This window comes from Emydura macquarii, unplaced genomic scaffold (assembly GCF_026122565.2).
Source record: "Emydura macquarii macquarii isolate MOO-44397 ecotype Brisbane River unplaced genomic scaffold, CSIRO-AGI_Emac_v2 contig_312, whole genome shotgun sequence".
NCBI classification, from domain to species: domain Eukaryota; kingdom Metazoa; phylum Chordata; order Testudines; family Chelidae; genus Emydura; species Emydura macquarii.
Genome location: NW_027130449.1, coordinates 12,103,539 through 12,129,571, shown reverse-complemented (window position 1 = coordinate 12,129,571; position 26,033 = coordinate 12,103,539). Strand labels below are relative to the sequence as shown.

At 45.6% G+C, this 26,033-nt stretch overlaps 1 long non-coding RNA gene across 3 annotated transcripts; it reads right to left on the bottom strand.

Annotated features, from left to right (window-relative positions):
* Nucleotides 1-6,250: 6,250 nt before the first annotated feature.
* LOC137162968 (uncharacterized) lies at nucleotides 6,251-24,336 on the bottom strand. 3 transcript variants are annotated; one of them, XR_010922590.1, is made up of 4 exons: nucleotides 23,842-24,336; nucleotides 10,644-10,775; nucleotides 8,742-8,861; nucleotides 6,251-6,765 (listed from the first exon to the last, which is right to left on the bottom strand). It is a non-coding gene; the product is annotated as an uncharacterized lncRNA (long non-coding RNA). The 3 variants fall into 3 exon arrangements; XR_010922588.1 differs by lacking the exon at nucleotides 10,644-10,775; XR_010922587.1 differs by lacking the exon at nucleotides 10,644-10,775 and having other exon boundaries at nucleotides 23,872-24,336.
* Between the last annotated feature and the right edge of the window lie 1,697 nt (nucleotides 24,337-26,033).

Here is a 26,033-nt window from a genome sequence, read left to right as displayed (position 1 = left end):
TTTAGGGAACACATGTACATGAAGCCAAGGAGGCAAAACGTGGAGTCTTCTCGTCAAGAGAAAAAAACCCACGGAGGTTTAAATGGAAACAACCCAATTTACTCCTTGACAGGCAGAGATATTCAGAACACTCAGCTAATTATAAGGTGAGGAAAACTGTCAATAAAAAACCAGTGTTCAAGGCAGATGGAAACTGCTGGTGTCATTTTTTCTGTACAGAGCTACAAGGCTCAGAAATGTCAAGTCAAAATTTCATTTCGAAATACAATTCCCAGTTATTTTATCTGGTGACAAGCACTTTTGTTCATCACAGGTTTCTTTTATAAACTAGTTCCTTTGGATGGATACTTACTTTCTTCTTCACCACAGGAGTAAGATCAGACTACCAATGTAACACTACCACACTGTTTTAAAGGGAGACTTTTGAACATTTAAATATTAGGAGGAAATAATGGTTGAATACAGGACTGAGTTTTCCTAGCCAATATTACACATCCTCTCCCTCCATTCTCTATTCTATTTACATTCTGATACTATGGCCACCACAATAGTATCTGAGGCCTTGTCTGCAGTAGAAAGGTGTGTTGACGCAAGTTAAGGCGATAATCAAAAAGCGCTGTAATTACAACGCATGTGCCTGTCCACAGAGCGCTCATTGTGTTGTCAAAGCGTGTCCACGGTTGGTGCTTTAGCATCGACAGTGAGAGCAGCGCACCATGGGCAGCTATCCCACCGTGTAACTTGCCACCTTGCGCCACTAGGAGTTGTGGGAAGGCGGAGAGGATCACAGTCCATCATGGGTGTGGGCTCAACGTCCCATGATGCAGTGATCCCCGTCCCCTCATTCCATGGGTTTCATTGTTGACCCGTGGAACACAAGGCATACGATTTTGCTTTGGTCTAATGCTTTGTGCTTTTCCCCATTGCCAGTTAATGAAGAGGAACTATTTAGACTTCTGCAATTCATGACTTACGTTTGTGTCTCCACGTCAGCTGAGCGGCAAGTGAACCGCAAAGGGCACCTCTCACTCATTAGAAGATATGCACATTCAATACATGTAGAAAGCAATGACCAGCCTGTGCTTCGTAGGTTTCAAATGATAGACTATGAACAAACAAGGCATGCAGCGCTAGGAATTCAGCTGTTATGTAAGGAAAGCTTGGAAAGCACTGCGTTCATCTCCCTTTACAAGTCACATGCAGCAAGTGGCGATGTGTGCAAAAGCAATGGCACTTCAACAAAAGTGTGTTGTAAATAACGTCTCTGAAATCGGGTGTGCTTGGTGGCACTCCCCCTCAGATAGGCAAACACACTCAAGGGGCTCTCTCAGAGGCATTGACAAGTTGTGTAGGAGACAGAGATAACAGGTAGCCAGGCTCAAATTTGAGAAGAGACGTGCCCACATCATCATCAACGGTATCAGAAGAAAAAAAAAATCTCCCACCTGAAAACAGCTTATTGATTTGCAAAGCGTCGCGTATGTGCTAGCATTTTTAAAAAGCTTATAGAAAATAGCTCTTCTGCACCACAGAAACTTGTGGGTCACATCCTCAGCTGGTGTAAATTGTCCTAGCTCCTTGGAAGCCTGTTGAGGATCAGGCCTCATGTGTATAATTACTGCCTACGCTATGAGAAACAGAGGCAGAGCCTGAGCAGGTTTTCATCAGCATAACAGCTGATTTCTACTGTAGCTACACCGATTTACGTCAGCAAAGGAACTGGCCCCATAGCTTGTCCAGGTGGATTGATATCACAACCCTGAATCTGAGCCTGAAAAGTTACCATAAACAATGGCATGTTGCCATTTTAAGTTTGTTTTTAATTGCTCTCTGCCCCCCCATCCCCCTCATATAATTATTTCAGAGAGAGAGAGAGAGAGAGAGAGAGCACAGAATTTGAGCGCCTTGGGCAAGTCCAGTTAGGAAAGGGCTGTCATAGATCCCAGAAAGCAATGTAATTCCCTGTTACAGTCTCAAAGGTAGAATAACATTCAACAGAAACGGAGTAACCAATAGTTCCACATTTGTGGGTTCCCCCCGTGCACATACTGCATTTACAGTGCTTATTCTTGCTAACAAAGAAGGCCACTAACCCTTTGTAGGAGACGCCACAGGCAATAATTGGCTCCTGACCCATGGTATCTAAAGACCGTGCTAGAGAAATTCTATTCCATTCAGCTCATCTTTATTTTGCAAATCTTGCCATTAAGGGGTAATAGCATGGAAATGTCTGTCCTGAACACTCAGACCCCCAAATCTCACTAAATCGGCACCTAAGTAACCTCAGGCAAATTGCATTGAAAATTCAACCATATGTACAGAAACTGAAATAAATCTACTATATAAATACATACACACAAGCTGCGTACCTCTCAGGTAACTGGGAGCTGTAAGGCTGTAGACACACTCTCAGGCATTACTAGTATTTATTGTTATTTGTATTATAACAGCACTTCGAGGCATCAATCCTGATTGGGCCCCACTGTTCTAGGCACTATAGAAATATTTGGTGCCTGAGCAAACCAACTGGAAAGACTTCAGTGGACTCTGAATCAGGTCCTTGATCAGACCTCCTTACCCTGGAGGGCCTACAAGCTAAATAGATGAGACAGATGGAGGATGAAAGGGGGAGAAAAGCTGAAGTGATTTGCTTAAGATTGTATGGCAGCTCAGTGGCAGGGCCAAGAACAGAATCCAGATCTCCTAGTGCAACGCCCAGCCCACTGGAGCACTGTCTCTCCCCTAAAGGATATCAAGAAGTTGTGCTGACTCAAGGGGAAAGCTCAGGCAGTTTTCCAAAATCTAGGATTTCTATGGTCTTGGCTGCCGTTTTGCTAGCAATGCAATTCTCCGCCCACCCCCAATGACACATTTCCTTGCCAGGACAAAGGGCTTTTCCCAGTTTCTCAAGGCAGATGCGCCCAAGCGTATGCAAACTAGCTCTCATCATCCTTTGTTAACTGGGGCCCAAGCTCGAAAGTGGTTTAAAACTACACCATGCAAAAAGCAAGGCATGGTAATTTTCCACCAAGGCTCCCTTCTTAGAGAACCTCTCTTTTGTCCAGCATCCTATTCAAATCTGTGTCTACCTACTAAATAATGCAGCCATCTCAGTGCGGGAGCAAGACGCTGGCAGTTATCCCTGACTGCAATGCGAGAGAGAATTTCTCCCTGTCAAATGGCGGGTTAACCCTCTCATTGCTGGTCCTTCAAGGTGACCTGATAGGTTTGGGCTGTTTCATTTTGTTAACTTTCTACTGTAATCAATTGCCTTTAACCTGTGCCTGGGGGTGAGGGGAACCCAGCTGTTTGTCTTTTAAAATACCCTTCCCGGTCAGGGCTGGCTTCTGGTAACAAAACATTCACTCCGATTCTGCCTTGTATTGATTAGAACTCAGCAAGCACAGCCTGGATTGCGCCACTCCCCGTGTTTCCCCTAACACACACAGCGGTATTTAGGTCACTGGTCCATACAGTAGCACCATAGGCTGGTTCATTCTAGCAGTGGCAATAGGTAATTTTGACAGCTGTCCAGGGCTATTCCATATAACATTCCCATATAGGTATGATGGTCCTGGAATCTCCCTAGTCTGCAAATGAAGCAGATTGAGCCCTTCCCACCTCCTCTCACCTCTCCTGTGGTGAAATACACTTCTATGCAGCAGTCCAGCTCTAGGATTCAAGTGGCACCACTATTTGGCAGTGATCTCAAGTGCATTTCCACACAAAGCCAATAACATTCATTCCTGTGCCATTCCCTTGAAAGAGAAGGAACTGCCAACATAAGAGGACTTGGGAACAGCTGGGGACAGCTCCTCAGCGAGCACAAATTGGCAAGATCCCACTGACTTCAGTAGATGTGAACCATCGGAGAGTCAGCTCCCCCCGCCCCTCATACAGTATATCCTGCATCTACAAAGAACATGTTAAACTAAGAAATAGGGAAGAGTTAACTAGCTTTGTATAGTGCTGGGAAAGGAAACAAAGAGGTTAGCAGGATTCCAGGACTGCAGCAACCACTACTAAAGGAGAAGAGGATTTGATTTTAAACGGATATAAAGGTGAAATATAAATATTAATTCATTATAACATAGGGCCTACAAGATCTCAGGCCTGTATGATATTTAGCTTAGCCAAATTAGCTCTTAGGAGAAGTTTTATTACACAGTTAATTTAATAAACTTGTTGAGCTTTTGGCTGTGTTTGTGATATGCTGATGTTTTGAAAATAAGTGCTGCGTTTGGGTAATAACACCTACAAGAGATCCGTTGGCAACAGCAGTGAAATAAATGTTAGAGACTACTTTAAGAAAAGCACCTGTTACTATAAGGTAACTCACATCAACAAGAATAATGGGAAACAAATTAGCCTATGGAAAACAGGGCCCCCCGGAGGTAGTGGCGGGTGGATGTTCAAACACAGAAAAGGGGCTGAAACCATCATAAATATGTATGGACCCCCGCGGGCATCAGTGTAAGACATTATATAAAAGCATATCCCAGCCTGTGTGTCTTGGAGAGGGAGATGCCAGGATGACAATTATGACAAGGTGGTGACTAACACTTTGGGTTTTTCCAGAAGGCAGAGTGTGAGTAATGCAAAAACTGAGTTCTGTGTTGGTCTCTCTCTCCTTTACCAGATTGCAGTGTGCATAGTATTTGTTTGGTCAGTTAATAGACATAACTATAGACAGAGCGGTATGTAGTCTGTCGTGAGGAGGGATCCCCCCTTCTATTGTAACCTCTCTACTGCAGTCAGGGTTGGGGGTTGAACTTTCAGATTAAAGTAGGCGTAAACCCTCATCTTGGGGAGGGTGATAGGCTACAGCAATACCCAGACAAGATAACCCTGGAGAATGCACACTGGTCACCAGACAGGCTTATCCAAATGTAAATCAATATATTATGGGATAGAAGTGGCAGGACAGCCTGATATGGTGTAGCTCATTCAATACAGGGTACACCCACATAAACTGTAACTCAATCGAGAGTAGCGTTATGCTGCTTCCAAAGCAGATTAATCCACGTGGATAAGACACTAGATAAACTGAAAAGAATTTTGGTGTGTAGATAGCACAGCAAGGGTGCCCTTCATTTATATAGCATACACTTTTAAATACAAATCAGATATGTTTTGTAAAGTCTGTACACTCCCAAAGAGTTAGGAATCAATTTATTATATCATGGAAATAAGGATTGTGACAGGTTTTTCAAAGATATTCCAGTAAATGGCCTAACTGAATAAGTTTACATAACTTTGGAGTCCATTGTGTTGACGGCAAAGTTTATGTATTATTGTGGGATTGAATGTAACTTCAGTAGGGGGGAGAATGGCTAATATAAACCTTGGGGAGTTTCAAAGGACTATTTTAAACCATGTGCCAGACAAGGAGGAACTTTTGGGACAAACAGATTTAGGGGCAGTTTGTGAGGAAATACCTGGGAAATATGAATGCAAATTCCTATGTCCCCAGCCCACCTTTTGAAACTATGCCCTGAGAAGAGAAGCATTGTCTGTTGGATTCTGCTGAAGGTCAAAAGCCCAAGCCATACTACCATAGGAAGGAGACACAGACTGATTCACACAGATATTTCTTGTGGGTTAAAGCAGTTATGAACTTTGTAACCTCCCCAAAAAAATCCTGGGTGGGGGCTGAAGGACCAATCATCTACCAGAGCCCTTGAAGTTTGGGATGATGTCTGGTTCCCTTATTAGCACACACACAGATACATGGCTATTTAGATCAGCTGCCTAGCTCAGAATAACACTATATTTGGAGAAAAGGGCAACTTGCACATCAGCTAAGGAGCATTTCCAATAACAGGCTGAGCAGGCGCTGAATGACCATAAAATGTGCATTAGGCAGGTAACCCTGGCGCTGCTTTTACAGCAGATTAGATCACAATGAGAAAAACATTCCCCAAGTTCTCACTGCCAGCTGTGTGCTCCATACTATTTGTGAAGCGAATGGTGAAAAGTCAGCCCCGGGTGGAACACTGAGGTGGATCACCTAGCAGCTGAGTGTGAGCAATCTCAGGGCTCTTTGAGGGGCACAATGGGGGACCATTTGAATCAGGGAGGCCTTGAGACTTTGGCAATGAGCACCAGTAAGGTGTCTTTCTAACCAGCCCTGTGCCATGCTCTGTGTTCTGTCAGCTTGCATGAAAGTTGGGAGGATTCCTGACCATGGTTTGTACTCTGCCACTGAGGCCATTGTTGCAGTGTAGGAGACAAATGAAGATTGCTCGTCTTTCAGAAAGAATGTCTTTATTAAATAATTAATACCACATACAAAACGCTGGGCTGGAAGGGAGAAATTGAGGGGCAGTGTGGACTCACAGCTGTGTGTAACTCAAGCTATCCTTTAGGAAGCTGTCTGAAGGGGTGGAGTGAAGGGGGTACCAAGATGGGAAGGGAGGTTGGAAGGAGTGTGTCGGTGAAGTTTGGGGAGGGCATGGTAAGCAGTTCCTCATCAGCTCCAGGGGGGTGAGTATGCATTAATCCAGTCTGCAGTATTAGGGACTAACCGCTCCGTTTGCTCCTACATGGCTTATGATCTGCTCGTGACCTTCTAACACTTGCTCCTGGTTCTCCCTCCTCTCATGCCTATCTATTTTGTCAGTTTCATATACACAGTCTCCATGCCCCGAGTTCTTGTTTTTCTGCCTCAGCGGCTTGGAGCATCTCATGAAACATCTCCTCTGCACCTCCTGCAGTCACTTATCAGAGAGGCTGGTGTGTAGAGGGTATCCCTCAAGGCCACATCTGTAGAAGCACAACAGAAGCATGACTTTGTACACTAACAGCATAGATGCATTTTACTGCCAAAAAATTCACTGTCCCCAGCAAGCCCACAGCTCAGAGTGCCCTGAACATGGTGAGCTCTGCTCTAAGAGGGGGCACAGGATGGGGAAAGAGCCTGGCTGGTTAAAGATCACTGCAGATAGCTAAGGACAAAACTGTAAATTCTGCCACTATTTTCCACAGGTAGAGGTCATAGGAGTGAGATCAGCTTTTGAGAGTAAGCAGGGATGCTAGGGTGAATCTCCTCCATGCCAGTAGATTCAGACCATGTCCATATGCTGCTTGCTGCCGGCACTGCTTTGGTCCCCACACAAGTCATTGCTGCAGGAAAGTTTCTTACAACAGAGGAAGGCACAAAGCAGCTCTGACAAGGAACCTTTGCCAAAGGATTGGCAAATACTTTTCAGAAAGTTTCCTATAGACCTCTGGAGGATTCCCATGAAAACTCAGTGGACATGAATACACTTTCCTGCCACACTGCCTAGCTGTACAGGGGACTGGGGAGCACATGCAACCACAGCTTGTATATTTAGATCCCTTCCACCAGTTGCAAAATAAAAAGGAGAGGTGTACATCATAACAGAGCATCATGAACTCAAGACCACCACTTAGCAGAGCTCCCCTTTCCTGCATGCCAGAGCTGGAGGGCTGGGTCTGGCTCGAATGCTCTGGGGTTGAGAAGAGGTCCTGGCTCCCCACAGCACTGAATGACCCTGTTCCCTGCTCCACCCTGTCCCCCAATTGGACCTCATCCTCGGGGTTGACTCCAGTGACTGCTGTCTCTGGCCTTGCCAGAGTATGCATGGGTCTCTTGGTGGTGGTGGTGGGGTTGTCACCAAGGATGGCTCCCATCTCCTTACAGAAGTGGCAGGTCTTTGACAGAACCAGAGCAACGGTTTGATTCCCTAGCCTTCTGCAACGCCTGCTGCAGCTCCTTGATTTTTGCCTGGCACTGCAGCCCTTCCCCACCATGCCATGAGAAATCTGACCCTGGGTATCTACGTTCCCACAGCTGGAGCGGAGCTGGGACTGCACAGCCTCCTCTCCCCAAATGCTCAGCAGATGCAACAGCTCCTGTGCGCTCCAGGCCAGACAGAGTTTGTGTGGGAGCCACCATGGTCGGCTGGGAAGATGCAATGTGAGCTCTCCATGCTGACCAAGCAGGAAGTGGAATTTCAAAGATTCCCAGGCCTTTAAGGGGGAGGGGTGGACAGCTGCAGGGCAGCAGATTTCAAATTCAGATTCAACCGGAGTGGTCACAGTGAGCATTGTGGGACATCTCCTGGAGGCCATTTGCCACATCATCATCAAGTGCAGTGTCTACACTGACTGTTGCCAAAACTTTGCCGCAAAAAGCTCTACACCTCTCATTGAGGTGGTTTTATTTTGTTGCCATGTCAGGGGAGGGGGTGGCGGAGGGAGCATTGCAGTGTGTACACCCACCACTCTTTTGGTGCAAAAATCTGACTTTGTGCAACAAAACTCTGTAGTGTAGACCAGGGACAGGTATCAGTGGGAGGTTTTCCTCATCTTCAGGCTAATGCTCTCTTAGGTCTAAAGTGTTTGAAGGAGACACTCACTATACAGATTGGGGTTGCTCCTTTGGCTTGTTTACAACTGTAGAGTTAGACTTTGAAGGATGAAACTAAAACAGACCCTGTTTCTTTGGTTTCTTCTAGACATTTCAGTCCATAGCAACAAAAAAAAAACAATGAAAATCTAATCTCCTATGAATCATAAACCACTTGCAATAGAAAAATCAAGGAGCATTGTTCTTACATGTTCTATTCAGCAGAAATTCCACTTGACCTGCTATTAAAAAAACACCACTGCTCAAGTGAGACAAGAGAACACCTGTCACACACTCAAATCCCTGAAAAAGTGCTTTCTCTCAATTGAAGTTAGTGGCTGCTGTTTAGGGTCACTGTGTCCAATACCTTAAATGAGAGGCTGGTTCCATGAATCAGGGTCAGCGCAGAAGGCAGAAATTGCAGGCAACTCTGACATCATGATGACTATTCCAATCACACGCCATTTTCTTCTGTATCATCTGATCTCTGATCATTGTACAAAGGAAGATCGATAATATTGTTTTAATTTTACACACGGGGAAACTGAAGCACAAGAGGTGAGGAGACTTGCTGAAAGTCACGCAACAGGTCAGTAATAGAACCAAGACCACCACCAAGGTCTCTTGATTGCAACCCCAGCTCTCTATCCATGGGCCCATACAGCTAAACAATAACCAAGCAGCTAAAGAGGGTCTCTCCTGACTCAAGCTTGGAGTCTGGGTCTGATTAGATTTTGTCTTCACAAAACAGAGCATCTAGGCATTCTGTCTGAAAGGTCATCCCCCCCATCAAATTGCATACAAGAACATAATGGTCATACTGGATCAGACCAATGGGGCGTTTAGTCCAGTACCCTGTCTTCAGACAATGGCAATACCAGGTGCTTCAGAGGGAATGAACAGAACAAATAATCAAATGAGTCATCCCATCACCCATTCCCAGCTTCTGGCAAACAAAGATATTGCAAAGCTTGCCTGTATTGTGTAGGAACAAGACAGTATCAGTTTAAATAGTTGGTGAGCCCTTTAGTGGTGCTCTGTTTTGTTTTAGGAGCCCCCAGAACCCAGCCAGAAAGCAGTGTAAATGCAGCTCGCTCCTGAGTAACTTTCGTGAGTGTGTCTTGCACCTGAGTGTTCTATAGATTCAGGAATGAAATTTGCTGCTTCCTTGCAGAGGGACAGAACTAGGGCTTAAGTTACAAACCCAGGCCTTGGGATGTCCCTGCCGAGCAGAGAATTTCACCCCAGAGGACCAGCTTGTCAGGTTCTTGTGAGCTTGAAACTATTATGGCCTGTTTTTTCCCTGGGAGCCACACCTTTTTAAGAGTCCTGCCTGTGTGACTATAAGCCAGCCATTTAGCAAGGAAGGATGGTTTGGTGATTAAAGCACTAACTGAGGCAGGTGAGGTCAGCGTTTCTTGGTGCAGGGACTGTCCTTTTGGTCTGTGTTCACCCATAACCAGGGCTCTTAAGCCCTGTGATTCAAAATAAAATTATATTAGGAGCAGGATTCTGTTGCTGGCTCTGCAAGAATCCCGTTTGGTCTTGAGCAAATCACTCAGGCCTGGATCCACAAAGACTTTGGTTTTGCAACACTTACCATTGATCACACCTACCAGATCCAGCACTGCAGAAAAGACAGGAAGGCAAGCTCCCATCTTGACCTGGTTTGTGGAAGTTAGGCAACTGGACGTCTAGTAGGAATCAGCAGCTCCCACACAGGAGGCCAAAACTGGGGCTCCTAGGGAACTTTTACAGCAGAAATTGGACACTGAGTGAGTTTAGGCACCCACAGGGCTAAGTGACAGCCAAGAAGGGGTTTTGTGGATCCAAGTTGCACCTAAAACTGGGATTTAGCAACCTGTATCTGAATTTCAGGTGCTTAATTCCCTTTGGTCCTTATGCTGTCAGTTGCCAGCCTGTAAAATGGGGATAACATGTCTTTTCTCCCACCTGTTTGTTCGTGGTTTTAGATAATCTCCTCTGTGTAGGACTCTTCCTATGTGTATGCACGCAAAACAGTGAGGCTCTGAGCTCATCGGGTGTCTGGAGGCGCTACTGTAATACACTGTAGGGGCAGAAAGGCTGCTTCCTGAAATCAGCTGGGTTATTCAGGAAGTAAAGGAGTCCCCAACACGAGTGCCAGACTAAGCTTTAACGAAGATATTTTGCCAGAGATACATTAAAGAGATGCAAATTAAAACAAAACGGAGATATTCGAATTGCAAGATGTGATATGTAAATAGATCTTCCTTTCCATCTTAATTACCTTTTTTTATTCTATAATTTTCTGCCACTCTGCACAGGAAATGTACTTGGTTGTCAAGGTCATCTCACTGTGAAATAACCAATAAGTGACAGTCGGTAGTTCTGGACCAGGGGCAGGAACCAGAGCAGAAACCTATCAGAGAAAGTTTAGGGAAGGGAGGCAGACAGGCATGCATTCAGGACAAGTGGAGCAAGAAATACTTATTCTGCCAAGGCCAAAAGAGGCTGGCAAGTCAAATTGTTTCAAGCTTAAGAGCATTTTGATAAGTAATCAGAAGGGTTTTTTTTTTTTTCCCTGAAGTGGTCATTCAGGAGCCACAGCTAAGCTACCATGAGACCTGATTCCTTTCCCTCTGGCCTTCCAGGTCTGATGCCAGCATGGCTCTTAGCTACCTTTTAGTTTAAATGCCATCCCAGATCTTAGGCCCAGATAATATTGAAGGTGTGCAGTACACTTCTTGGAAGAAATGCTCATTAAGTCACCAGGTACCACCTCTTCATCATATCCTTGGATTACATTGCCCCAGGCAACCATCAGACTCCACCCGGGCAAACCCCTGAGCCAGTGAAAAGTATCATTTAAATCAAGGCTCCACAGAGGTGCATGGGTCTGCACTGATCTGTGCCTAGCTACCTATTTCAGTCACCTGCCTTCCCTGTCTGAACAGACACCGCAGAAGATCAAAGCCGGCAAGTCTTATTGGATAACTGGGTCTCTGTATTGGCTGAGATTGTGAATCCTTCAGTTTGGTAAGCACTCCAGAGCCACACCCATCTTTTACGCAGTGTCCATGTAGTGTCAAGCACCATCGGCCCAGAGCCCACTCCTAGGTGCTACAGCTTTTAATTTGTCTATATGCACCAACTACTCTCTAGCTGTGCTTTTCCTATTGTTTTCATCTGCCTCGGACATTGAGTGAGCCAAGCCACTTAGCGTGGTCTCCCAACATCAGCGGCTGGATTCCACGCAGGTTACTACAACCTGGACTTCAACTGAGATACTTCTCGCCTGGAGGCAGCAACTCAAGGTCTCAGAACTTGCTCTCGGTCAGTGATGTTCAGACTGAGGCTCAAGCCAACAAGTGGCTCTTTAATGCATCTCTTATGGCTCTTTTAAGGTGCTACAAACACTGATTTAATTATTAACCACCCTAAGTTAACCAATCAGGAGACTTTTACTATGTTAACCAGTTGTCGTTGATCAAATAAATGGTCAGTCATTTTGCTGTGAACAATTGATAAAGAACTAAATATCTCCCATCATGCTATTTAAATATCAATATCTAGTACTATAGTACATGCAACCATGCATTCACACTGTGGCCTTTTTGGTAATGTCAATTGCCAATTTGGATCCTGAACCACTGAAATCTGAGTATCACCGGTCCAGGATATTTGAGGTCTAACCATTCCCCTCTCCCAAGGGAGTCTTTTCCTCCTTCTCTCCAGAGTAGCCCCAAAGCACGTTCCTGTGCCACCACGAAAAGGAGCATACCAATGGAATGAGTAGATGCCTATAGCCGCTCAAAAGCCTGCTGGGTATTAGCTTCCCCAGATGGAGTTTGTATTAAATGAGGCGATTACTGGATCGCACCACTCCACAGCAAAATCAGATTGAAATCGAGCAGGCAACTCACCATCCAAGCAGCGCATATGCTGATCTGCATGAGTTACAAATGTAATTGCTTTCATGAATAGAAGCTTATTTCTCCCAAAGTTAGAACATGGCGGCATTTTCCCTTTATATAAGTGGTAATTAAATGCATCAACAGTCAAAATGAATTAGTAAGGAATCTTCAATGCCACTATTCACTGCTGCCAGGGTCAGATTATTTTCATCAAAACTTTCTGTGCTTCGTTTTCCCAATCAGATCTGAGCATGCCAATAAAACAAGCTCAACCCCTTGCAAAAGGGCTTTGGGATCACAAACTCGCCTTTTAGTAGAGAACAGAATGGAATCGCTCAAGTTCAAAATCAAGATGCCTTCAGTTTCCTACAGCAGATGTGGATTTGTCTGTGTGAGCTAATCAAGGCCAATGATCACCAGCTAACAGCTGTGATGTTCCCTCCCTAGTATGATCATGCATGTTTCTGCATGAGGGTTTTATGCTACATCTGCCCCTACACACACAAAGTTAAGTTTTCCCAAGAGGAGAATGTAAAGAAGCCATTCCCTGCCTAACCAGAAACCCATTCTGTTCAGAGCCAGGTTGTATCAGGTAAAACCACAAGCGTGCATAGCTGTTTGCAGGGAGACTTGTGCACTGGCCTGGATCACCAGCAAAACCTGGGCAGAAAGAGGCCCTGCTGTGGTTGCCAGTATCTTCTCTCCTCTACTGCTAGCTAGTTGTAGCTGCTACTTTTTGGCCAGACCTTTATTCACACTTGCACAGGGCCTGATCCTGCCCCACTGATGTCAAATGGGATTTGACATGGTCTTCAGGAGCTGAATTGAGCCTGTTGAAATGAAAGGAACGCCCAGCATGCGAGCAGGCATTTACCAGAATAAGAACTCCCCAGCCTGCCCCTAACTTTCTGCCAATCCCTAGTGATATGGCTCATTCTGCTGATGCTCTAGGTATGACAAACATGAATATTTGTATTGCCATAGCACCAATGGGACCCAGTCATGGACCAAGGCCCCACTATACTGTATCACAAGGCTTGGAGCCATCCTCTCACTCAGTGCCATCTGACCTCCAACCTTGGATCTGTGATCACCTTGCTGGGAAAATTGGGCACAGGGCACTGGCTCTGATCTAGGTCTGTTTCAGTCCATTCTGTGTTAGGGGCCTGGAAGGATGGATTTATTGCAATAGCTAAGCTGCCCTTCAGTAATGAGGATGTTGAGACAACACGCCACTTTGCCCCACCCTCCAAGGGATTCACAACAGCACATCCCTCCGAGTCAAAAATCTCTTCCTCCTCACCCACACAGGCACCCCCTGAAAGAAACGTCACTGTTAACAGAGAATCTGAGAACCGAGGCTTCTTGTGGATTTACACAGGAGGCACTGCTGCTAGGGCCTCAGTAGAATATAGATCTTTGTGTATCCCAACCGAACGTGGGTATCAGCAGTAAGTACACGGTGACTTGTATCTCAGAACAGGCAGTGTGCTGAGGAGAGCAACAGGATCAGGCTGTCTAAGCCAGTTTCAGCTACCGAGTACGATTCTTCACTCACTCCAATTTTATGTAGCACATCAGTGGCGTGTCCCGTGATTTACTCCAGTAGAAATGAGATCAGAACCAGACCCTTAATAGCCAGTGTACTTTCTGCTGGGTCAGAACATAGATGAGTCCACCCGACATCTTCAGCTTGCCTACTAAACAAGCTTTTATGATCTGATTTTGAATGCATTACTGACTTCTGGACACCCCTTTCCTCAGACCATCACTGAGCGGAAGAAAAATGTCATGAGTGTCTTTTTCCTAAGGCTGCCCGGAACTAGAGCTGGTTGGGAATTTCCCTGTGAAAAATGTCAGTGAACATTTTTGACCAGCTCTGTGCACACGGAGGAATTCAGACAGCCTCAGGCAATTTAATCTGGTCTTCCGATTTCCTCTTGGTGCTCAGGCCATGCTGCTTTCTCCACCCACCCCCCCCGCAAAGGGAGCAATAATGAATAGCACAGAGTAGCTATGCTGTCAGTCATCTTGAGATTCCCCCAGCTGGTAAGATAAACCAGCTTCCATGGTTTCCAGGGCCAGAAGGGTCCACTGCATAACAGGCCCTTAGGAATTTCGGGAAAGTCCTATTTTAACTAAAGCAGATCTTCGATAACACCCAATCTTGATTTAAAAATAACTAGTGACAGAGAATCCACCCCAACCCTTGTTAAATTGTTGCAATGATTAATTACCCTTGTTAAACAGTTTACACCTTATTTCCAGTCTAAATTGCTCTAGCTTCAGCTTCCAGCTCTTGGAGCTTGTTGCACCTTTGTCCAACCAATTGATGAGCCCGTCATCAAATATTAGTTCTCCACATAGGTACTTATAGACCAATCAAGTCACCCCTTAAACTTCTTTGGGTTCGGCTAAATGGATTGAACTCCTGCACTCTCCTGCTACAAGGCATGTTCTCTAATCCCTCAATCATCCTCATGGCTCTTCTCCATACCCTCTCTAGTTTATCTACACCCTTCTTGAACGGTGGGCACCAGAACTAGACAATATTTGCAAAGTCACCATCCCAGAATGGAAGACCTGGCCCAAAGAACTGCCCAAGTGTAGGAGGGCGACCTGCTGTCACATAGGTGCCGTTCACTCAAACTGAACCAAACCGCAGAGATCATGCATGATGTTTTCCTACATTTTAAACCCCCGACTCCAAGGCAGAAAACCGCCCCTGGAGCAATAAGCGTGCTGCAGTCATTAAAGATCTAGCTGCAATGGGAGCAGCAGAACTATTACTCACTGTGCGAAGGGCCTCAGTTAAGTCAATATTTTAAGCAGGCTATTTTTCTTATTTGGATGCTCAGACCTAACGGATTGTGTAAAAATAATTAAGCCTACTGCCAGTAGACGTGCTAATACATACCAACGTCCTCTTCTGATGTCAGTCCACGAGGAGGAAACTAGAGATGCAGTTGGAAATAATTAGGCACAGAAGGGCTCTAGAACATTGTTAACTGTTTCATTTGCAAACTGCTATGTCCTAAGTGAATACATCTCTGACCTTGAAGCCTGTTTGCTCAGTTCTGATCGTTCCAGGGCTACCAATTCGTTATAATGGCAACTAACAGGTATGCCCAGCTCTTCAGAGCCTTGTCAAAATAACCAGAAACCTGACTGGAGGAAGTTACCTAAGAGGTCAGAGAAGTTGCCTGCAGAACAGGGGAAATAGACAAAACGGCCAAGAGCAGAAAGAAGTAAAAGGCTTTGAGCCACCCAGGTTAGAAAGGGAGCATTCCCAGCCAAAACTTCTCTTCTTTCCCCCCCATTGAACAGCCCAGAGCTTTACCCTTTGATCCATGGAAGGAGTGAGTTTTGCTGGCCTCCCTTGGAACAGGTTGGGTTTTTATTGTGCTGGGAGCATTTTTTAATTCAAGACCCCTGTCCCTGCCCTGCCCATCCTTGCACTCACAGCATGCAGCTGTGGTCTTCGCTCCTCTTAGGAAGCACGTGATAATCCAGCTTCACTGTCTCTGCACAAGATTTGTCTATGCCTTTACAGGGGTCTTTTACAAGCAAAAGTGAGATCGTTAGGGTGAAATCCTGGTCCCATTGACATTAATGACAAGGCTAGAGATGGACAGGCATGCAGAGAGCTCATTGGCATTTAGCCATGGTCAGCATGAATGGATGGGGCATTAATAATGCTAGGGAAATAGGGTGATTATTTTCAAGGCAGATCAAATGGTAGCAGCAGCCACTGCCCAGTCTTGCTCCCAGGGACACAATCACCAAAGCTCCCATGGTGCACATTTAGGCTGTCTGGGCTAGGTCCACAAAGGGGACTTTTGGACTCAGCACCTAACCTTTAAGCATCCTGCCACCTGCTGTAATTCCTCACCCGAGTTCGGCACCCAGGCTCCCTATACAATGCCTGGGGAGAATTAGGTGCCTTAGAACGTGATCCACAAAAGCTGACAGAAAAGATCTGCCTGAACTAGCCAAGGGGAAATGTTAAGAGGTGTGGGGCCTGAGGGTCTCCCTCTCCTCCCAGGATTCAGGTGCCCAAATCCACTTGGGATTCATAGCCAGGAACCCTCTCGTGGAGTTCAGTCCCTAAACAAGATACAAACCAAAAACCACACAAGGAAATGTTTCCCTGTCCCTTTACACCCAATTGCCCAGTGCTCTGGACACGCACTTGTGATGGGAGAGGCTGCAATTCAATCCACACCTGCCTGACTCAGAACAGGGACTTAACCCCAGGTCAAATCCCACAAGTGCTCCCTACCCACCGAGGTCTTTTGGAATGGGGCTTTTTCCCCATCTCTCTAGGCAGTGCTATTCCACTCTGTATTAAATACTCTGTTGGAGCAGGGACTTGAACCCGGTCTCCAAGCGAGCGCACTAACCACTAGGCCATAAAGTCACTCATTGTCTGGCCCAATGACAAAGTATTTGTATACGAAATGGAACCGCTTTGGAAGAGAGACTGCCATTATGACGGAGGATAAACCCCCAAAATGTTGGGGTTCTCCACAAAAGGAAACGAGCCCCAGCTTGAGAGCAACCTGCTTAGTAGACCTGGAAGCCCTGAGCACCTGGGCTGCCGAAGAGCTGGGTGTCCCAGGGCTTCCAAGATCTCCACTGGCCCACCAGGCAGGAGATCCTGTTGAGTAGCTAGCAGGAAGCCAGGCAGGTTCCCAAAGCCACCTGGCAGGCCAGGTTCAGCCAGGACCTTGTTTAGGGTCCATTGGAACTTCAAAATTGAAGCATCTCCATAGAATGCCAGTTATAATGGAAACAAATTCTGATGACACACAACATGTCCTGTGGGGATTAATCCAAGACAAAAGCCTGCAGTTTTGAATCAGCTTTGGAAGAGAGTTTCACAGCGCTCTACACAGGACAGATCCATAGTGGCACTTTACAGTATTATGTAAACAGCCTAGGTTTTTGTAGCCTCCACTTTACATTGTGCAGCCATGAAAAGAAGAGCAACACAACTCATTTCATTGCCTAAGTGTGCTTCAATAAAGGAAAATCCTGTGCCTCTTCATGCATTAGAGGACCCCAAAAAATCAATTTCTCCCCATAGCCTCCGATTACTCCTCAAGTTTAATTGTGTCTGCCTCCACAAGGAAGATCTCCTTTTACCTCAGCAGCGCTATCAGTCTGCCCAGAGCTGTAAAAACTAGGATTTCAAATGGCAGGATTCACAGCAGCTGTGGAAGGATGCAAAATTGGAAGAAAAAACTCTTATCAGGAGTTCCTGCATAAAGATGAGTCTGAAGAGCAGCAACTCAAATAACGGTAAAAATAATTAAATCCTCAGCACTTTACATCTACAAAGGATGATGCAAACTACATTAACCCTTACTGAGGATTAGCTGCACCTCTTTCAGGACTCCTGCGGCTAAACTAAACTGCTGCCAGACCAGGGATTTGACAATAAATTATTCTAAACTAAATCAGAGAAGTGGAGCAGAGAAACTAACAGAATTTGCCTGAGCAGCCAAATCTTACTTTTTTTTTTTGCCAAGTATACCATGGCTTTTACTCTCTCCTGCGCTATTTTCAATCAGTCATATAAAAACACAAGTCATGGTCTATATTAGTGCTGAAAAGATTCCTATGGATCCAAAGGCGGGAACAGATCTCCAGGATATAACATGGCATTAGAAAGTCTTGACTGTCCCTAAATACATTATGAGAACACAGTGGATTATTTTATCTTCATCCTGGAGCACAGCCCTCTGATTCAGCAGTAACAAGCTGCACGTGTCTGAATGTGTCTTTAAAAGCGGTTCAGACAATCTATTGCTCCATGACTGGGCCTGCCAATGCCTGATCATAGATTGGATTGCTCGTTATAGGAGAACAGCAACAGCATCTGGGACTTCTGTGACAGCCTAGTAAAAATACCTCACTCTCAGATAGCGCTTTTCATCTGTAGATGTTAAAATACTTTACGAAGGAGGCCAGCACCATTATCCCCATTTCACAGATGGGGAAACGGAGGCACCAAGTGATTTGCCCATGCTCACCCAGTGGCAGGACCAGGAAGACATCCCAGCTCACCTGAATGCTAGTCGAGTGTTCTATGCACTAGGGAATACTGCCTCCACAAGTAGGCTTGTGACGGCTCTGAAGGCCACCACATTGCATCAGACCATTCATCCATCAGGAGGAGAGGAAGACACCCACTGACATCTGCTTTTAGCCACTATCATTTTATGTCCTTAACCTATACCTGGATTTGGGTAGGTTTAAAGCGCTGGTAAGAGTTGGGCAAAACTCAGCAGTTGCTGTTCCCAATGATTTATAGGGATTTGTTTTAGCGGAGTCTCACTTCGCACATGAACTTGGTACCAGGTTGGCAGAAAATTAGCACAATTCAGGAACTGCCCTTAATTTCAGGTTTATAACAATCCAGGGAATTGGGGTGCTGTTTGGAAACCATGCTATCCTATTAGCAATTGAGCTATGCAAAGACGACAGTGAGGCATTTGTAGTGCACCTATTACATACAAGCCCAATACTATTCATTAACAACTCCCATTCAGGAAAATTCCCACCACCAAGTATTGGGGGCAGGGGGAAAGGGAGGGACTTCCTATTAGCATGAAATTCTTCCTCTCCATATGTTCTAATGCATAAGTTTAGGACACAGTTAGTGGGAATACTCACTTCTACCTTTGCCTCACGTGAGATGCTCTAGCAACTCTTAACAGAGCTGTGGGAACGTTTTTGTTCCTTTGCACCTTCACATCAATGTTCGCTTATAACGAGTTGTTGAGATAAGGCAAGACAAACCAGAGGATGGATGCCACTGGCAGCTGCAAGCCATGTAATATGTTAAACGCTACTGGCTTGTCAGAGGCTTTGGAATTTGCCACTAAGCAGTAATTCCACTTCCTCAGCATGGTCCTGTAGTTATACATGGGGTGAACACTTCACCCTCCCTGGAGGGAGAGTTCTTCACAAACATGGACTTTTAAACAGTGGCCTTTGCTAGAATAGCAGCAGCCGTTCATTGATTTGTATGCCAGGAGGGACCATTGTTAACAGCTAGTCTGACCTCCTGCAGATCACAGGCCACAGAACTTCCCCAAAATAGTTCATACAGCAGTGCTTAGAAAAACAGCCAATCTGGATTTACATGAGCATTGAAGGAGATTCCACCATGACTCTCGGTAAATTGCTTCATTAATTACACCCTATTTCTAGTCTGAATTGGTCTAGCTTCAGTTTCCGGACATTACATTGTGTTCTACCCTTCTGATAAATTGAAAGGCCCAGGATATATTTGTTCCCCATTCTGGGCCAGCAACATAGCCAAACGTGCCTCCCCCCAGGAAAATTAGGCAACTGGAATGTAGTTTAAATAGTTAAATATGCTGCAGAACTCTTGTGCCTCACACCTCAGCACTGCCACACAACGCAGGATTGTTTCAGAGCTGACCCACAGGGGAGTGTTACCTATCTCCAGCTGCTACTGGGGTGTCTGCTCCAGGGGTTAGGTCAGCTTAACTACAGGCCTTACGGAGTGTGGATTTTTCATACCCCTGACCAATGTCACTGGGACAACTTGATTTTTTTTTTTTTTTTTTGGTTTAGACTAGGCCTTAGCCACCCTGAGACCATCCATCTTGATGTAAAAGCCTAGTGGAGACAAGGCATTCCAGTTATCTGGACATAAAACCCATTTGGGGATATAGGGTTAGCCTTGTGTAGTTACACTGAGGTAAAAAACTTACATAGCCTCTGAACTGCTCGTAATATAGTGACCATAATAATTAAACATCCTGGGGGGAGAACGCCGAGAGCACCATATGCACTCCAGCCATCTGCTGACAGGAGGCCCTTCTGTAAATGTTCTGGTGCCTTGATTATGTAAATATGGGGGATTATTCCATCCTTGAGACTGACAAGATAATTACTAAACAATAAGTCAGCGCAACCCCAGCAAACAAATGAATTCTGAGCTTCGCAACATTATTGCTGTCTCTGCAATTCTATTGTCCTTTATCTGGCTCAAACATGTGGCCCCAGAGATTATTTCCCAGCTGTGGCAATTTAAATTAGGATCATTTACTTTTCTTATAGCCTGATGGATGGCTGAAAAGAGACTCTTGGCCTTCATTAAATCAACTACTAAGCCACTAAAAACATTATGCCCACTAGACTGGTACCGTAGAAGGTCTGACTGCAAACACATTTCAGACATTTAGGGCCTGATCCAAAGCCCACTGAAATGAAAGGAAGACTTGCCATGGCATCAAGCCCAAAGTGTCTTATTTGTTGCCATCAGTGAAGGGAAGGATCCCCCTGCTCTCAGCAGCCTCCACTCTGACCTATTTATGGCTTACAAAAGTAACTAACCCACTAACCCCAGTTTTTTGTCCCATGACTGCCGAGATGTTCGTGGGCCATTTCACCCTGAATTCTTTTACAATAGGTGTTAGCTGCTTGTGCGAAACAATCTGTCACCTTAGCGGTGACACTGTACCTTCCCCCAGGCCTGAGGAGTTCGGCATAGCTTAAAAGCTTTCACCAACCACGTTAGTCCAATGAAAGGTATTGCCTCACTCACCTTCGCAGGACTGAGGCCTGAGAGAGCCGAGTCTGATCCAGAAAAAACACTTACGCACATGCTTAACTTTCAGCACGTGCATACTTCCATGACGTGCTGGGCCTGAAGTGCTCATTGTCTTGCAGGATTGAGCCCCTAGCTAACCACAAGGGAAATAGTTTCTCCTTCATGCAGAATTTAAAAGGAGCAGCTCACATATCCCAAGTGAGTGCAGAGGCTAGAACAAAAGGGATTGCTTTGTATGAACTCCTCTACCAAAACGGAGCAAGGCCCTGGCAGGAGTAGCAGCAGGACATAGAAAGAGGCTGGGGGCATGCTGGGGTACGAGGAGGAGGGAAGTAGCTGGAGCCCTTTTCTCTCTGGCTATTCTAGGCTGCAGAGCCATCCACAGAGCTGTGCAAAGCTATTGAAAATTAGAGCATCCTGAGGGACTCTTCTACCTCACTCTGTGGGCTGCCTGCTGGCAAAGCAGACCAGCATTAGGTGCATCGGTAGCTTAGAGACACTTCTATTCCTTCCCCCTCTCAGCCAGAGCTCCAGGTCCCATGTGGAATCTCCAGCAACAGCACTGAATCCAGTTCTGAACTGCCTAAAAACCGAACCCACGCTGAGTGTTTCATTAGCATTATGGTTTTTATGGAGTTGCCCCATCATACTGAGATAATTACCTAAATCAACAAGGTAATTGGAGACCAGGTCTTATTAAAGTGTCGGCTTTGCTTTTGAGGATGTTTTATGAGGGAATCAGGTCATTTAATTACAAACAGAAGCAAACCACACTACAGAATCCCATTTAATTCTTTTGCATGCGATTTAATCTCTGGAGTCTGAAATCATAGAATTGGAAGGGACCTCAGACCACCTGGAGTGGGTTGTCGAAGAAACTTGTTAAAAAGAAAGGCATCTGTCTCAGAGCTCCCCCCTGGAATCCATCTTTTAAGCAACACCAAAGATTGAGAATCTACACAGGAGGGGAGGGGTGGTTGCAAGAGGCATTGCAACCAGCTGGTGGGGTAAACAGAATACAGACTGAAATAGTAATCCTAGGTTAAGATGCAAGTTACCTTTTAGTTAATCAAATGTGTTTGTCTTATTTAAAAGAGAGCGCATGCGGATTGAGTGACAGAGCACATAAATTGCTTTGATAAATGGACAGACAAATGTAAATGATCTTACGGGATGTAGTGTGCAGCAGTGAGCCATGCAAGGCAGCAGTTCCTGGGGTTGCATCTGGGACTGGGGGTCTATCCCATGAGTGGCTGGCCAGAGCACTCCTTCACGAGGCCAGGGACTGATTACTTGCAGGAGGCTGGGCATGGGCTGACCTAGGAGTGGGTAGTTCACACAGCAAAGCAGGCTAAGTCAGGGCCCAGGAGTGAATATTTGGGGTGACAGCTACACACCAGTCCAGATTACAGGGTGGGGGGGGGGGGGAGAATGTCACAGCATCAAACTGCTCTAGGGGGTGAATTTGAGAGACAGGAGATCAAAATCCACAATCATTTGTTCCTTGGCTTCTCCTGGACTCTGCTATCAAGGGGCCAATTGTGAAGTCAGAGCTACACGGATTTCACACCCGTATAGAATCTCGATCCTTGTGTAATTATTCCACGTTGCACAGGTATAAAACATGGCACTGTTCTGATGCAGCACAGACTTTGCACAGGCTTGAAAAAAGTGCATCAGGGGAACCGGGCTTGGAGAGTAATGGCACATGAAATGTGGTGGCTGAGGCTGGCCTAGTTTGGTGACAGTTCCTTGGTTTGTCTAGTGCCCTCTGTTCATCACAGATAGGAGTCTCCACTCCACTACATTACATTATTTATACATCTTGGTTCTGCAGTTTGCTCAAGGCCACTGTTGCAGAACCCCCATTTCTCTTTTATGAGCCTGCCATCTAAACCAGTCAAAATCTTCTAAAGGGCTTCATTAATATTTTTAAACAATCCTTAGCCCACATCCTATTAAAAATGAATATAATGACAACTGCCCTGTAAAACACTGGCTGATCCACGACCTTCTGACTCAGATTTGGTCATTTTGCAGCACTGCACACCCTGCCCTCTGACAGCTTGATGCACTAGATGCACTGCACAGACTTAATTTCTAAGCAGTCCTGTTTCCCAGTTGCTTGATTCAATTGCTTCATTGTGTCAGACAGTAGGAAGCCCAGCACTCTGTAGGCAATCTCACACCCCAGGAGTGATAGAAACAAGAGGGTGTATGCAGTAATTATGCATCTGATCAAAGGGAATTCAATGTACACTCCAGCCCCTAATTAAACTGCCTTATTTGGGGACTTTTGCATTTGCAAATAGTTCAGGCACCCCAGCTGCAATAGTCTCCCAGTGAGGATATGAAAACCAATTTCCCTGCCATCAGCCACTCTGAAAAAAGTGCCCTGTTTCACTGGAGGTTAATTAGTATTCAAGCATAATTAATTATGAGAAAACAAAAGCCATCCCCACATAGCATGTTGAGAGTCTAGGTGACAATGAAAAAATAGTGACTTGATCTATTCTATAGACACAGAGAATGTAAATGTCTAACGTTTTAGAACTTTAGGAAGATTGCAAGCAGCGTTTGATATCTATATTAACTCAAAGCCCAAAGGGGCTGGGATTGTTTACACTGCTTCATTATTATTACAGGGTGGATTTTACCAGCTGTCTTGCTGAACAGTAATTTAGACCTAATCTATAGTTAAAACTGTCATGGTTTTAAGCAAATTATATCGCCTAGAGTAATTATTTCCCTAACTATGATGAAGAGTTGGGTAACTCATGAGGCTCATGTCTGGTAGAGTCAGTAGAGCACCCTCTATGGAAGATTTTGGGAAACACAGACAGTTAAGCCTATAACAGCATCTTTGCATGTAAAAAAAATCAGGGCTCCTGTGTATTTGCCACCAGTACAAACCCTGAACAGTGAGCAGAGAAGGGGAGCAGACCCCACTAAAGTCAGATTATTAGCGATTGATTTACCATTAGCACCATGTCACAGGTGACACTCACGGCTAGGATGTCACTGGCTCCTTGGCGGCGCTGGGGATTCATTCTGTCCAGGTCTGAAGCCCTCTTCCCATCATCTTGCTCTCACCGCAGCCCCACTCGCTTGCTGGGATGCCACATGCTTCCTCTTGGGGACTCAGCCTGCCAGCCAGGTCACAGCACAGTCCTCCCCTTCTAGGGCATCAAAGTCCCACTGGAGCAACTGTCCTCCTGCCATGCCAGACACCCTTCTAGGCCAGGCCCTGAGCCACTTTCCCAGTGGCTGGTGGGGGAACCCCAGCGTGCCCAGTATTCCAGGGACCACAGGATCAGCAGCTGTGGTCTGCTTACTCCCAGAGTCGCTTGCCTTTTTTCCTATTCCACAGCAGCTTCAGCCAAAACCCCCCCCTCTCCCAAGGAATAACTGCAAACAGCTTAACACAGCAGCCTCAAAAACACCTCCCTTTTCCCCAACCACAGCTACAGACAACTCCCCCTGCAAACCTCCAGGGCCACCACCTTCCTGGCTTTATAGCTCTTCCTTCTCAGCTGGGCTCCATCATCAATCAGGCTTTCAAACCCTGGCTGTGCCCCAGGTGCAGCCTCTCAGATTAATTAACCTAATTTAACCAGCTCTGCCGGGGGAGGGGCAGACGCCCCGTCACACATCATAACAAGGAGGCAAAGCACTTTTGCTCTCAATGTCTGGTCTAGGCTGATCAGTGCTAATTCATGCAATTGCCGTTTATTGTCTGATGATTTCTCTGGTCAAAGAGGAAAAATCCCTACAGTAAAAAAGCAATTAAAGGTGAACTGGGCCCCGGGAGCAATATTACTTTTGTCAGCTTGTGTGAGAAATAGGTTGTAGCCCAACTGCATGGATGGCTGTCTGAGACCATGGCAGATTCCATAAGCCACCAGAAACTCCACCACACTTGTCGTTAAGCTGTATGTCAGATGTGCTTACATTCTGCTGAAGCTAAGAGCATGAATTGCTGTAACATCTCAGTACAAGCAAAGTATAGCTTCGATAACTTTCGATCCTGGCCCTGTAATGATTAGTCCTCGGTCTGAATATCAAGGCATTTTTATGGCAGAATGTTTTTTGGGGGTTTCAATACTGTGATTACTATGAGATTCACTTGCCCCCTTCCTTTCCCGCGCCCACACCACATACTTCCGTCCTCTGCCCTTTCTAAGATTGTACCAGCCCAGCTTCCCATGTGCCAAAGGACCAAAGGATGGATGGGACTCTCATAGTTGTGCAAAAAGCACTCACAATAAAATGCCAGACTTTGCCATAATCCGTGCCTGACTCTTCCGCTGTTCCAGCAGACCCCTGCCAGACTGGTGTGAAGGGGCCTTAGAATCAGGCCGTCTTAGTGTGTTTCACATTTTGTTGCAAAAATCAAAATTGGGCCCATTTTTTTGCAGAAAATTTCATGAAGGAGCAAAAAATATTTCAAGCCAATATCTTGCCCCTTGTGCCAGCGCAAACAAAGTGCTCTGAGCCCTGAGTATATTCTCTGCTGTATGGCACTAGAGGTGAACAAAGCAAAAACTTTCCAGGATCGACAGATTTGATCCATTGTGGAATCTGGCCAATTACTAGCAGGGACAGGTGGGCTAACACAGGCCCATGTGCAATCGGAAACAAACTCATTTTCTAAGCAGTGATTCATTTTTGCATTTTTAAAAAATGCAACGTTTCATGCTTTTAGCAGTGACTTGATGAAAAACTAACCCTTCCATCGAAACTGCAAATGAAATTGGGGATGGGGGAAAATTCTGTGAACTAGTTTTGAAATGGCCTCAGTTCTAATTCTCCAAGGGGAGTCAGCTCCCCATCCAGGGCGACAGAAGGGGCTCTGTACCCCAGAGCTGGTTGGAAATGTTTATTTTTCCTTTAAAAAAAAATGACTGAAAATGATTTAGTTTCTTTATTAGTACACTTTTTTTGGTCGTTCTTCAGAAACCCACCCCCCAAAATGTGAGGGTTTAGTTGCCAAAAAATGGGGAAAACAACTGGTAACGCTGCCCCGCCTGCTGTGATAGCCGCCCTCCCGTTATGGTGTCCGTTACCAAGCCCCTTTCTGGTCATTGCTGGGTGCATCGGTTGCCCAAATAACAATTTACCCTTGCACGATCAGACCCGCCAAGTCTTCCATCAGCCCCAACGCACAGCT